The 14,755-nt window shown below is 38.6% G+C and overlaps 1 protein-coding gene across 7 annotated transcripts in view; it reads right to left on the bottom strand.

Moving 5' to 3' along the window:
* The window catches only part of ERBIN (erbb2 interacting protein), a 116,478-nt gene extending 104,069 nt beyond the window's left edge, over positions 1-12,409 (bottom strand). For 5 of the 7 annotated variants that reach the window (XM_045566349.1, XM_045566353.1, XM_045566352.1 and 2 more), the window contains exon 1: positions 11,974-12,408. The gene's annotated coding sequence lies outside the window, so the exon portion shown is untranslated. Of the gene's footprint in view, positions 1-11,973 lie in introns of all 7 variants that reach the window. The other 2 variants (XM_045566351.1, XM_045566355.1) reach the window with 2 other exon arrangements.
* Positions 12,410-14,755: the final 2,346 nt, after the last annotated feature.

The raw sequence follows: 14,755 nt of genomic DNA, 5'->3' as shown, positions 1-14,755 counted from the left end.
GCAATATCTGCAACAAGATAAAGATGCCAACATTTACCACTTTTACTCAACATAAGACTGGAAGTCCTAGCCAGAGCAATTAGGCAAAAGAAAAAAATAAGGAACATCCAAATTGGAAAGGAAGAAGTCAAATTATCCTTGTTCACAGACAACATGATCCTATATTTAAAAAAAGAAAAAAAATCTAAAGATTCCACCAAAAAACTGTTAGAACTGATAAATTCAGTAAAGTTGCACGATACAAAATCAACATACAAAAATCAGTAGCATTTCTATACACCAACAGCAAACAATCAGAAAAAGAAATCAAGAAAGCACTTCCACGGCCGGGCGTGGTGGCTGACACCTGTAATCCTAACACTCTGTGAGGCCTCGGAGAACTGCTCAAGGTCAGGGGTTCAAGAGCAGCCAGAGCAAGAGCAGACCCTGTCTCTATCAAAAATAGATAAATTAGCTGGGCGTGGTGGCATGAGCCTGTAGTCCTCAGCTACTGGGAGGAGGCTGAGGCAAGAGGATCGCGTGGGGCAACAGAGCGAGACTCTGTATCAGAAACAAGAAAAGAAAGAAAGAAAGCAATTCCATTTATAATTGCTATAAAAAATATACCTAGCAATAAGTTTAACTAAAAAACTGAAAGATCTCTACAATGAAAACTGTAACATGCTCCTAAAAGAAAGTAAAGAATACATAAAAAAACAGAAAGATATCTCATGCTCATGAATTGGAAGAATGGACGTTGTCCACACTACCCGAAGCAATCTACACATCAACACAATCCCTATCAAAATACCAATGGCATTTCTCACAGAAATAGAAAAAAATCCTAAAATTCATACAGAAACACAAAAGACCTCAAGTAGCCAAACAACAAAACTGGAGGCATCACACTAGCAGACTTCAAAATATACTACACAAAGCTAGAGTAACCAAAACAATACGATTTTGGCATAAACACAGACACATGGAACAGAACAGAGAACCCGGAAATAAACCCACACATTTACAGCAAACTCATTTTCAACAAAGGCACCAAGAACATAACACTGGGGGAAAATACAACATACAAATTGGGCAACAGGTATATGAAAAAATGCTCAACATCACTGATCAGAGAAATGCAACTCAAAATCAATGTGTTATCATTTTACCTCAGTTAAAATGGCTATTATCAAACAGACAAAAAATAACAAATGCTGGTGAGGAGCAAGAGAAAGGGGAACACTAGTATACTGTGGGTAAGAATGTAAATTAGTACAGCCACTAAGGAAAACAGTAGGGAGGTTCCTCAAAAAACTAAAATTAGATCTAGGAAATGATCCAGCAAATCAGTGTATTAAAGAGACATCAGCACTCTGATGTTTACTGTAGCACTATCACAGTAACCAAGATATGGAATCAACCTAAGTGCTGATCAATGGATGAATAAAGAAAATGTGGTGAATACATACACAATTGAATAATATTCAGTCATAATAAAGAATGAAATTCTGTCATTTACAGCAACATGGATGGAAGTGGAGCATATTATGTTAAGTGAAATAAGCCAGGCACAGAAAGACAAATATCACATGTTCTCACTCATATGTAGGAGCTAAAAATCATGACCTCACAGAGGTAGAGAGTAGAATGATGGTTACTGGAGGCTGGGAGAGAGAGGAAGAGAGGCTGGTTAATGGGTATAAAGATACAGTTAGATAGAAAGAATAAGTACTGATGTTCTCAATAGCACAGTAGGGTAACTATAGTTAACAATAACTTATTGTGTATTTCAAAATAGCTAGAAGAGAGATTTGGAATGTTTCCAAAACAAAGAAATAATAAATGTTTGAGGTGATGAATATCCTAAGTACCCTGATTTGACCGTTACACATTGTACGCATGTATCAAAGTATCACATGTATTTGCCCACTCTTGACATGGGGTAAGAAAAAAAATTTTTTTTTTAAATCTTGGGCCAGGCATGGTGGCTCACGCCTATAATCCTAGCACTCTGGGAGGCCAAGGTGGGAAGATTGCTTCAGCTCAGGAGTTCAAGACCAGCCTGAGCAAGAGCAAGACTCCATCTCTACTAAAAATAGAAAAAATAGCCGGGAGCGTCATGGTATGAGCCTGTAGTCCCAGCTACGCGGGAGGCTGAGGCAGGAGGATTGCTTGAACCTAGGAGTTTGAGGTTGCTGTGAGCTAGGCTGATGCCACGGCACTCTAGCCTGGGCAACAGACTGAGACTCTGTCCCACAAAAAAAAAAAAATACCCCATAAACATGAATAATTATTATGTATCAATTTTAAAGATGGGTTATTAAATAACTGTATTTAAAAGTAATTGTTAGTATGCATATTAAGTTATAAAATATTTGAATATATCATTTAATATATTTATGATGCAATTAAAAAATAAAAGGTATTACTGATAAATCTATAATTATACACCTAGAAAATACAAGCATATCAACTAAAAATCTATTAGCAGTTTTTTAAAAGTCATCACTAGAGTATACTAGGTAATAAACATGAAAAAGCAATTGCTTCCCTCTATTTAAATAGCCAGATAAAAATATAATTGATGAAATAGCCCCATAACAGCAGCAAATATCACTCTCCCTCCAAAATGTTTTTAGAAATACACCTAACAGAAAAAACATCTTTCATAAAAACAAGAAATATGCATATTAACAAGAAACATGGATATGACAAGAAGAAAATCATAAGTGCCACTGTAGGGCATCAAATATTAAATAAATGGAAGACCACTTTCCTAGAAAGAGATATGCTACTATAAAGTTATCAATTACCTCCCAAATTAATCTATACATTAATATCCCTCTCAATCAATATACCAACATGAATTATTTTCAAAAGTTGATTAAGATAATTCAAAGATGATTTATTCAACAAATGGAGTTACAATTGGTTAGAAATTTGGGGAGAATAAGCGAAATGATCTTTTCGCTCCTTACGCCAAAATAAGAAAACTTAGGTTATTACTTTCATAATCTTGGTTCAAGTCCTTTCCAAGAATAGCATTAAACTCAAAATGTGTAAAGAAACAGACTGTAAAATTTGGTTACATTAAAATTTAAACTTCTATATGGCAAACACCATAACCAAGGCATAAAGATAAACAATAAACCAATAAAAACTATGTAGAACACAAAGGCATATTGTTCCTAAATACATACTATACCTAAAAGAATTCTTACCAATTTTTATCAACTTGCCAATGTCATAATTAAAGCAGCAGATTTAAATCCAGGCAATCTGACTGCAAAGCCTATTCTCACATACTATACTAAATTGCCTGTCTCAGATTTGCACAGCTATATTATGAGACAGCCAAAGTGGATACTTTGGTCAAAAATGCACACAGAAAGGTAATTTTGTATACTATTGGTGGAAGTACAAATTGATAGAAATTCTTCAGAGGGAATTTGACTCTACTTATCAATTTTAACTACACACCTAGGAGTATATGTGGGAGATAGGACACGGTAGAATTTTCATTTTATATTTTATATAATTCCATATTTGAATTGTTATAGCAAGATTATTTTTATAATCAGAAAAAAAGGTTAAGGTAATTATTTTAGCCCTTTGCCTATCAAAAGCCCTTCATCTTATCCAGCCTTCCTATCCTACCCTAAAGTAACTCACTCTATAGACACTTATAAGACAGAACTTATAGGAATTTCAATTACTAAGGTAAGGAGAATAAGGAAGATGACTCCCAGGGTCCCTGGCTTGGGAATGGCTTTCAAAAGAAAGAGCAAACAGGACACTATGTTGATATCAGGTATCCATGACAAATCAAATAGCATCTACTATATACAGTCCCTGCTCCCCTGCAGTTAGCACCAAGACAACTAACTGAATCTTTTGAAGTCCCCAGAGATTAACAGGGTACCCAAAGGATCCATCTCATGCTGCCAGGATCTTTATCTTTTCCTAGAAAACTGAGAGTAGATCTATTCTAGTCACAAAAGTATATTCCAGTACACCTCTTAAATTACTTCCAAAATCTCTAGGGAAGGAGAAGTCAAATCAACTTGTTATAGGCTGGATGACAGCCTTGGCAAGGAGATTCATTTTTAGATTATAGGTTTCTTGCACTGGTCCTGATACAAATATACCCTCTTCTCCCCGTTCCCCCATGCCCCACAGAGTCTAGAAGTGACCTAAGGTTTGATATTCCAAAAACATCATTATCAGGAAAATAGATACATGTCCAAACATCAGGATCATGCAAACAATATAACCTCAACATGAAAAACAGTCACATCAAAATCTCTGCACTCATACTGAAATTGAGCAATTATCTCCACAAGAAACTTATCTAATGTAGATAATAAAAGCACTGGATTTTTTCCATCCACCTTTCATATGCTAGCCTCAGGAATTATTGGAGAATTAAATATTTCACCTAAGTGTATTTTAGCATAGAATTAAAGTTTGCCTTTTACATTTTAAAATTTTATTCCTTTAGAAATACTTTGGGAATTATTTCTGGCTCAAAATGTCTGAATAAATGTTTACCTTAACTCCTACACAAACACATTAAGTACAGAAACAAAACTAGTTCTCACTGTCAAAGATATAAATATGGAAATAAATTTTTAAAAACCTAGAGTGAACCCTGTGGTGCTGGATTAGAACTGCAGTTATCATTGTGGAAATATACAGATGCTCTTCGATTTACAGTGGGTTTATGTCTGGATAAACCCATCCTAAGTTGAAAATGCATTTAATACCCCAATAAATCCATGGTAAAGTTGAAAAACTGTACATTGAGCCATTGTAATCAGGGAACATCTGCATATATTTCAGATATAAAAATATACACAGATGTAAATATGTGTGTATACATAAAATATTCCCTATCTGTATACATTAAGAAGGCCTACGAACAGCAACACCCCAAGAGTAATGAACACAACAGGCACCCATATCTTGGCTTCTAAGAATCATTTTCCACTAAAAATAACTAGGAAAAGTAGAAAGTAAGTTTAGAATATCTTATTGTGCTAAAAAGGAGTGCTCAAAAAAGCAACCAATATGTCAAAAACAAACAAAAAAATAAGTTAGGAGTTCTCATGGGGCAAATCAAGAACAATTTGAGCATAAAAATAAATAATAATGGGTTATATCCCTGTGAATATAACAGGAAACCATAAGTCTATGTAGATGTAAATTAATGAATTAAAAATATGATGAGGAACAAAATATTTACACAGTCTCAAAGTTCCTACCCCCAAAATATTCACTAATTACAAACAGAGAAAGAGTACCTTGAAAGATGAGAAGTCTGGTAGTCACAACTTTAATCACATAAAGTGATTCTCAGTAATGTGACAACCTGAAATTGTGTGCCACCTGATAAGATGCAATGAGAAGAATGCAGCATCACTTCTATGATAATTCTGCCAAAGTTCTAACCATAAAAATCCAATCATCAAATCTAATCAAAGACCCAATCATGAAAAATATCAGACAAATTAAAATTAAAGGAGATTCTACCAAATAACTAGGCCTGTAATTTTCAAAAGTGTCAAGGCCTTGAAAGAAAAGACTAAGCGTTCCAGACTGAAGGAGAATAAAGAAACAACAAGTAAATGTAATATGTAATTCTGAACCAGATTTTTTTATTTTTTTATTTTTTGTAGAGATGAGGTCTCCCTATATTGCTTAGGCTGCTTTTTAACTCCTAACCTCAAACGATCATCCTGCCTCGACCAACCATAGTGCTGGATGAACTGGATCCTTATGCTCTAAAGGACATTATTGGAACAACTAGTGAGGTTTAGATGTTAGTAAAGGATTCACGTAAACTTTCTGATTTTGATGATAAAGATGTCACTATGTAGGAGAATGTTCTTGTTTGTAGGAAATAAACATTAAAATATTTAGGGGTGATGGGGTATCAGATCGGCAACCTATTGACAAATGGTTCAGGAAAAAAGTTCCAATTTTTTGTATGCCCTTATTTCAAAAATTAAAATATGAAAAAAAATTACAAAAAATCTATAGCAGTGCTGAAAAACCTGGTGGGGCATATTTACAAATAAGAACAGATTGGATTATAGAGAATGCAAAGTAGATTGGGGCATGGGAGAATGACAACAAAATGCAATACAACTGAGGGACCAGATAACCAAAACAAGCATAAACTGGGATGTCCAAAAAAGATAAGTTCTCTTAGCACGGAGGATTAAGAGAGGTGTGTGTGTCCTGGGCAGTCAGCCAGGTTACAGAACCACAGTAAGATGTTTCATGGATAAAACATCTAGTACAGCTCTCTGTACTGTGGGAGATTTTATGCTTGGACAGTATAATCATGAAAATAGGTGACTATCTCCTGAAAGACAGGAAACACCTGTGACCAAAAAGTCAAGCTACCCACATGCCCTAAAGGAGAGAAACCCATTAAACATACCCTTTCCTCTTCTAAGCAATTACCAAAGCAAGAAGAACAGGGATTCACTTGGACTGGGAAAATACATTTAAATGACCAATACGTATAGGTTCTGCTAGGCCATAATATAAAACTTTGACCACCATGAAAAAAATCTAACATTTGAGGAAAAACCAAAAGCATGACATATACCAAGAACAATAAGATCAAATTTTGTGTGTCAGTAGAGGAAATGGAAAATAATGTTAAAATAGTAGTATCTCAGAGATTTAAGATTACATGTAGACCAAAAATAAAGCTAAAAAGTAAAAATCAACTCCAATGAAAAAACCACAGTTCTTAGACACTCTATCCCAAAAACAAGTAACAAAGTAACTGAAAAGAAGTGAACATCAAATAAGTGAGCTAAAAGATCAAGCCTCAAGATTCTCCCAGAATTCAATATCAAAAGACAAAAAAAAAAATATTTCTCATACTGAACTTATCTGGAAAAAAGACCAAAAAAGTTAAAGGAAGTAATGAAAGCTCCATAAATCCCAACATCCACCTAAGTTCTCAAAGTGTGATCCCCAGGCCCTGGAAGTCCACAGCCCCTGGGAGTCCCTAAAACACTTTCAAGGAGTCTTAAAGGTCAAAACTATTTTCATAATACTGAGATGTCATTTTTCCCTTTTCCACTATGTTAATGTTTTACACTGATGGTGCAAAAGCAATGGCAGGTAAAACTGCTAGCACCTTAGAAAGAAAAAAGGTAGTGCCTTCAAGAACCGCTACATATTCCCAGATTTATTTTTAAATGCCACTTAAGAGTATCTTTAATGAAGCAGTAAGAAATAATGCATGTTACAAAATCATGAACAAGTAAAAGATGTATCCTAAGTACAAGATAAACCAATGGATTTTAAGGTAACAAAAAATGAAAAATTCATTAATATGGTTCCAGATTCAATATTGTCACTAACCTTTTAAAAAACTACTACTTGTCAAATTTTGGTGTACCAAATATGTCAAATTTTGGTATCAAAGAGTATCTAAAATTATCTAAAAAAGCTATGAAAATACTCCTCCCTACTCCAACCACATATCTATATAAGGCTGAATTTTCTTCATGCAACTTCAACCAAAACAACATATTGCAACAGATGGCATAAAGAAGCAGATAGGAGAATCGAGCTGTTTTCTATTAAGACAAACACAAGAGACTTGCAAAAATATAAAACATTGCCACTCTTTTTGCTAAATATTTGTTTTGGAAAATAGTTATATTTTTATTAAAACAATGTTACATTAACATACAATAGCTGTGTTTATAATTTTTTAGTTTCATTTCTCATAGGGAAAATGTAATAACACATATAAACCAAACCTCTTTGGGGTTCTCAATAATTTGTAAGAGTATAAAGGGTGTGTAAAACCAAAAAGTTTGAGAACAGCTACCTGAGGGCCATTACTATTTCTTGTAATTATACCATGCTATAGTAGAGTGAATCCTCCTACAGACAGACAAAATGTATAAGGCAATTCTGCCCAAAGTAAGTTGTTGCAGACTATTTTTTAAAGTCTTCTTTTCATTCTTTTATTTCCTTACCATAGGTAACAACTTCACAATGTTGCTAATGTGCCTTTCTCACCCCTTCTAGGACATCAAAAAGCCAAGAGACAACTCACTACGTACATAAGTAAATGGGCTCTGAATAAGGATGTCCCTATGAATGAAGTCCCCAGACTTTTGTTATACCTGTTTTGATTACTTAGGTGTCATTTTTTATTATTTCTAGTTTTTCTGCTACATTTTATATACCTAAAGTTATAGATAAATAACCAGATAAGTAGAATATTAATAAGTGGAGTTTTAGATGTTCTTCTTTTCTATTGTCTTACATATTAGCACTTATAAAGTCTGGCAAGGCCTTCATCCAGCAGTGTCTAGAACAATATTTGAATGGACAAGAACAAAGTGAGTGACAGTTTCACTGTGCTGATTTCATGGAAGCAAAGGAAAACAATTTCAAAATTTGGGGGACACTGTGACAAAGAAAACATCTAATCTGAAAGGTAGCACAGGAGAGAAAGGTATAAAGAACGAAGGTACAGAGAAGTCTGTATGTTTTAAGAAGACAAAAGTATAACAAGAAGGTAGAAGGGGCTGTAGAGTCTTAATACATAAGAATAAGTAACAACCTGGTGTTAACAGTTAATGCTGAGGACATTAACAAGGAAAAAGAGAATTGAGAAAACAAAGTAAAAGAAACACAAAACAATATATTAATGAACATCAAAGTTAAATTCCAGCACGCACACTGAGTTGGAATGCAAAGGAAATATTCAGAATTAAATAGGCTGATCAAATAAATTTTTTCTACTGCATGTTTTGAGCAGTTTTTTGAGGTGATAAACATGAACTAATAAAGTCTGGAAAAAAGAGTGAGAACAAAATATAATTAAGAAACAACAGATGAACACAGAGAAAATAGGGTAAGTAAATGAAGCTAACTATAAAAATAGGAAGCTAAAGGAATTAGAAGAGAAAGCTGAATAATAGCTAGATTTCTTTTTTACAATTAGGAAACCTAAGACAGAGGAGAAAGCTAAAGGGTAAATCTGGAAAATGGGAGTAGGAGTAGTACAGTTCAAGAGTTAGCAGAAAGAAAAAAATGATAATAATGTAGGGAAAAACAAAGAAAAGTGTAAGGCAGAAATGCTGGACTTATTTCCTTAGAAAATTCAAAAGTAAATATTAAAGAGCATAATTCATGTAGACATATTCCATGGCAACAGCAAATAAATAAATAATGTGCATTCAAAAACTGACTAATCAACCTATTGTCAACAGATAAACTACATATGGTATAGTTGTCAGAAAAGAAAAAGAGGGACATCTTTAGGGGGTTAAAATACAAGTGTTCCCAGAAAAGAAAGAAAACATGTATTATAACAGATTATAGAATGAGCAAGTCAGAGTCAAAATGAAAATGCAAGCAACAAAGTAGGGTGTTTAAGGAGAATCCAAATAAGTAGCAATTACAAAAAAGAAAATTATTTTGCTATCCAATATCACTAAAATTCCCGCCTAATCCCAAATACTTAAGTACTACTATGATCTATTTCTAAAACAAAAGCAGCTTAAAGTCTAAATCATATTATCTATAAGCAATTATTTCAAATAAACGCATAAATTTTTAAGTGTGTTTCTCAGGAGTTATTTACTACCAATAATTCAATATTAACAATGTCTAAAATAACTCAGTTTTAGAGATTTACCAATGATATATGCAAAATGTTATCACTTCATTAAGAAACAGCATACAATAAAAATTTGATTTCTACATTTGTACCTCTGTGAGGTTTTTATACATGAAGTTTGCAATAACTTGACCTCAAATGACAAGGAGACTTCATAACTTAATCCAACTTGAATTACAGTTCTAAAAAACTCATTACCTTCAATAAACAGAGCATTTTGTGCAATATTTTAGCAAACACTTTGGAAGTACTCTATATTTGCCAATCTAATCTAAGAAAAACCCACAAAATACTAAAAATATCCAAATTTTGAAGCCATTTTAAAATATCTTGTTTCTTTTAAACCTCTTTTCAAACCTTTGTCATGTTTTAAAGAAGTTTCGAAAATATTTATAACTTGAAACAGTATAAAACCTAAAGTTTATTAAGTTAATTCAGTGCTAAACCAACAGAACTCTAAGTAAACCACCAAGTATGCCTTGTTGAGAGGAAAAAAGGGAACCAAAGACAATTACACAGGTGAACACCTCACTTTTAAAAATGTGTTGCCTGCATCTAAACATTCTTCTCTGCCCCAGAAAAAGATCAAGAGCCATATCTAACAACAGAAGTTTAAACTGTCATTTTCAAGTGCTATAATATTTTTTGAATAAAATTTACTAACAAAGAGAAACATCTTTGCAAAGTGATAATTCTCTGTAAAAGACTTGCTTTACTAAGGCTTTGTTGCTCAGAAGCCAAGTATAAACCATATAAGGAAACTGAAGTTCAATGCCATTTATTTTGTTCCGCTCTTTCACATGCCCAAGAATAACCTCTTTTGCTGCCTGATAATATGTTCCAAAATCATAAAGTAGATCAGTTATGCACTTTAAATCCCTTGATAAAGCTAGTTTGACTTAACAGGAATTACTTGATGGTTCACGAATCTTAACAACAATGGAAAAAAAATCTCCAGAGACCATGCTCTGGAAAAAAAATCAAAACAATATATGGTAATAAATAGTTTAAATACTCCCTCTTTGACATGTACTTAATAATGTAGCAAGAACAAACTGTGAAATAATTTGATCCTGATCTTATAAACCTACCTTTTCTCTTTGAACTAAAGAAAGTCAACTCTTTGCTCAGGTTTCCGGTAATTACTTGTGGTAGCATAGGCAAACCAAACATAAATCTATATTCAAGGTATAGATACCAACAGGATACCATATTTATTTGATATTAATTAAAGTACAGTATTATCTTTCACCTACCTCTAACACAAAAATACTGGAGGAAAACTAAGCTTAAAAAGACTAAAACACTGAAAAAACAGCTTGAGTTTGCCACTAGTTTCATCTATGTAGCCTACCTATTGGTCCAGAAGTGTCCATAACTCTGACTAGTGGAATGTCTGCCATGCTTCACAAATTCCTACCCCCACAGAAGGGACCTATCACTTATTAAGCAGAACCGACCAAAAACACTTAGACCAAGGCGAAAATGTAAACACTGTGCTATTGAAAAAGCACAGCTTTTTACCCCATTCAGTATGATTCCCATGAAAGTCGTTTTACACATTTTACGTTTCTTATATACTGTTCTGAACTGCACAGAAGTCCTAACAAATCAAACTACTACGGGTATTTGTTTTTAAATTACACTGCTCTCTTTATCCGTAATCCTTACTCCCTCCTTTTTCTTCCCAATGGATTAGTGACAAGTCTAGCAGATACTTGCTTTCAATTAATTAACCAAACAAGTATAAGGTTCTAAATTTCTGAAAAGAACCCAACTAAAGAAATGTTACCCACCCTGAAAAACAACTAACGATGGCAAAGTTTTTGTTTTCTAAAATCCAACGAAAATAAGGGTTGGAACTAAAAAATCCCTATATAATACGATTAACGCAAAAACCAAAACAATCGGCATCCGTATAAACAAATGTGGCAGCCATCTCAATAACAGTAAAATAAACACTCGCTGCAGCGACCTAAATTTCTTCCAAAATAAAAGTTGCCAGATTCAGCAACTAAATATACAATGTATATGTTCCGGAAAGCTAAAACTTCAGGACCTTGTGCCGAACAAAGGCACCCGTTCTTCGGATTGCTGAAAACTTTTCGTCCCACAGCATTCTAGCAACCTCTTCCCAAATCACCTGAGTCCAGATGGTAGAAGGAGGAGAAAAAACAGGTCTATTTAGCACCCAAAATACTATCCACTTAGATATGAGAAAAGGAGAATTTAGGGCAACTTGGGGAAAAGCGAAAGACACTAAAGTATCATCCTTTTCTGGCCCATGAACTTCGTAACTTCTAGACTCTTTTCGTGAAAATTACCTTTCGGTCGGACAGCGTCTCAGGGCAGCTTTTTCAAGGCTTCGCTTGACATGATTTCCTTCTCTTCATTAGTCACTTAGGATCCTGCCGAATTTCTCTCTCCAGTGAGGGCGGATGTGGGGTGGCCTCCCGCAGCAGAAGAGCGGCTTGCTTTGGTAGGGGGCAGGGACGCGGGCTGGCTTCCTGGTCTCGAGTTTTGCAGGAGTTTCCCAGTCCCAAGTAGGATCTCCGCCGAAAAAAAAAAAAAACTTTTCACTCGTGACACCGCCCGGAATTGCCGTGCGAAACTCACTTCCTGCCTTGGCGAGAAGCAGGATCCAGCTCCGTCCAGGGGAACCCGGAAAACCAGCTCCGCGCGCGCCGGGGAGGGGGGAGGGAGGGGGCGTCCGCCGAGAGCCTCGGGCTCCGGGCGACCGGCGCGCCCCGCACACCCGACGGCCGCGGAACCCCGCCGGCGGGGACGAAGACGCCGCCGGGGCGCTCGGCGCGTCTCAGCCGTGCTAGGCCGCCACCTCCTCCTCCTCTCCGCCGCCCCCAGAGCCGGGCGGCGGGCTTATTGTCTCGATAGCGCCTGCCGCGCCCTTCGCCCGCGTCGCCGCCGCCGCCGCTCCGAGCCGGAGCCGGAGCCGAGGGGCCGGGCAGGCTCGATGGCGGCCCCCTCTCCGGGCCGTCCGTCTGCCCGTCCGTCCTTCCGTCCGTCCTCCCTACTCGCCCTCGAACCCTCTTCTCCCTCTCCCGTTTTCCCGCCGCCGTCCCCCCGCTCCCCTCCGCTCCCCTCCTCGTTCTTCCCCAGCAGCGGCGGCTCCCCAGAGAAGCGCAGCGGGTGGGGGCGGGCGGCAGCCTGGTCTCCTCAGGAGCTCGCGGGGCCGCGGCAGGGGCCGAGGCTGCGTCCCGCGCCGCCGCGCCACATTCACTCGAGCGAGAGACTGCGAGGGGAGGGGACGGAGGGAGGGAGAGGAGAGAAAGGAGGAGGAACGGGGCTGGGGCGGAGGGGAGCTACTGCCTCACAGGCCGCGGCGGCCACAGCGCCACCGCCCCTCCGGCGAGGGGGGAAGAGGCTGCGCGCGGCGGCTCCGCGGCGGGGGCGGGGCGGGGCGGCCTCCCGCCGGCTTCGCCCCAACCGCCAACAGCCGCGCTGGAGGCCGGCGCGAGCCAGTCAGCGCGCGGGGGCGGCGCGGGCCGACGTCGGCGGCGGCGGCGGCTGGGGGAGGCGGGGGGCGACGGGCCAAGGGCCGTGGGGGAGGGGCCGGCGGCGGCCGCGGGTTCGCGTGCTAGGCGCTGCGTGAGGCCCACTCTGGCGCAGGCCCCCCGAGGCCTGCCTGCAAGCCCCCGGCCTGCTCCCCGACCCCGCACACACCCGCTCCGGAGCGCCCAAGGTGGGGAACGCAGACGATGCGGACCCCGCTAGCTCCTCGCGGCCCCGCGCCCAGCCCGGGAGGTGGAGAGCCCGCAGGCCTCCGCTGCCCCGGCCGATTGAGTTTCTTTGTACGACAGTAAATCGCTGCAAAGGAGTTGTTCAAGTCCAGCTCCGATTTTAAGGCAGCAGGTATCTCTTTCAGCTGCGGCACTCCAACTTCCTCTAATGGCACGCTCAGGTTGCAGGAAACCGCAGCGGCGGCTCAGCAGAGCTTCCCACGCCGGCCTTCGAGCTTGCTCGCACAGCAGTGCAGCTGAGACTCGGTGTCTCCGCTTCCCACCGGCGGGGAGACAAAGCTGGCGCTGAGAGGGGGGAACTGGCCCGCTAAATTGTCTCAAGATAGTGCCTTTGTTAGAGGAAACATTGGATACACTCCCGAGTGCGACGTAGGCTTCCAACCCCAGCGGTTTCAGTGGTGCAGTCGTTGAATTGCGCTGGCCCTAATAATTCAGCCTGGCAAGAGTTTGCGTTTATTGCGGAGAGAGACTCTTAAGCATTCTGTCAACACATATGGCATAGAAAGCCTCAACCATAACATTGCACAGTTTTTTGCAGTTACTGCTTTAAATGTGTTAACAGACAAGACGGCCTTGTTTTACCCGGAGAAGGAACACAGAAAAACATCCTCCACCCTCATTCTATGTTGTACTTAACCGTGTACAGTGATGGTAATTAGTTTCTGTGTCCCTGAAGTCACTAGTTCAGTTCTTCCATCTGTATTCCACAGATAACTATTAATATTTATTACCAAGTTTGCATAAACAGCTATGTGCCCTACAGATAATTTTGGGCTTGCAACCAAAGGGAAGAGTTCATAAAGTCCACCAAAGAATTGTTTATCAAAGTTAATTACACACTAGTGACAGACACTTGAAATAACTCCAAAGATAATCAAGTCATTTTGTTAGGGTTCAGAGCATTTTCACTTCTTTTAGAACTGCTGTAATTAGTGCAGGTACTAGTTCCTTAGCATAGAGCAGAAGCTGGAGATTTACAGGTAGTACCAAAGTGTTCAGGCATATTCAGTGCTGAATTAAGAGGTAAGAGCATTAACTGGAAGCTAGGAAATGGCAGGAGGGTATACTAGTAAAAGCAGGACATCCATTTTATGTGAATATGAATCTTAACCATTGCATGAAAAGCTAAAATTAGCATATCGTACAAGCTGTTTTTAATCATCCTAAGAAAAAATTTTTCTTCCCCTTTCAAAAACTGGTTTGAATCTGATCAGAACTCAGTGGCATAGCTCTGAACTGAAAGGGTCACTCTCCTAAATCATCCCAGGATGGAATATCTCCCATACCAGTGAGAAACCATCTGAATTCTGTGATCCCAGTGTTGCGTCTAGTCTCAGTTTGATTCAAG

The sequence above is a fragment of the Lemur catta genome, chromosome 12 (assembly GCF_020740605.2).
Source record: "Lemur catta isolate mLemCat1 chromosome 12, mLemCat1.pri, whole genome shotgun sequence".
Taxonomy (NCBI): domain Eukaryota; kingdom Metazoa; phylum Chordata; class Mammalia; order Primates; family Lemuridae; genus Lemur; species Lemur catta.
This window is presented reverse-complemented; position numbering and strand designations above follow the sequence as displayed.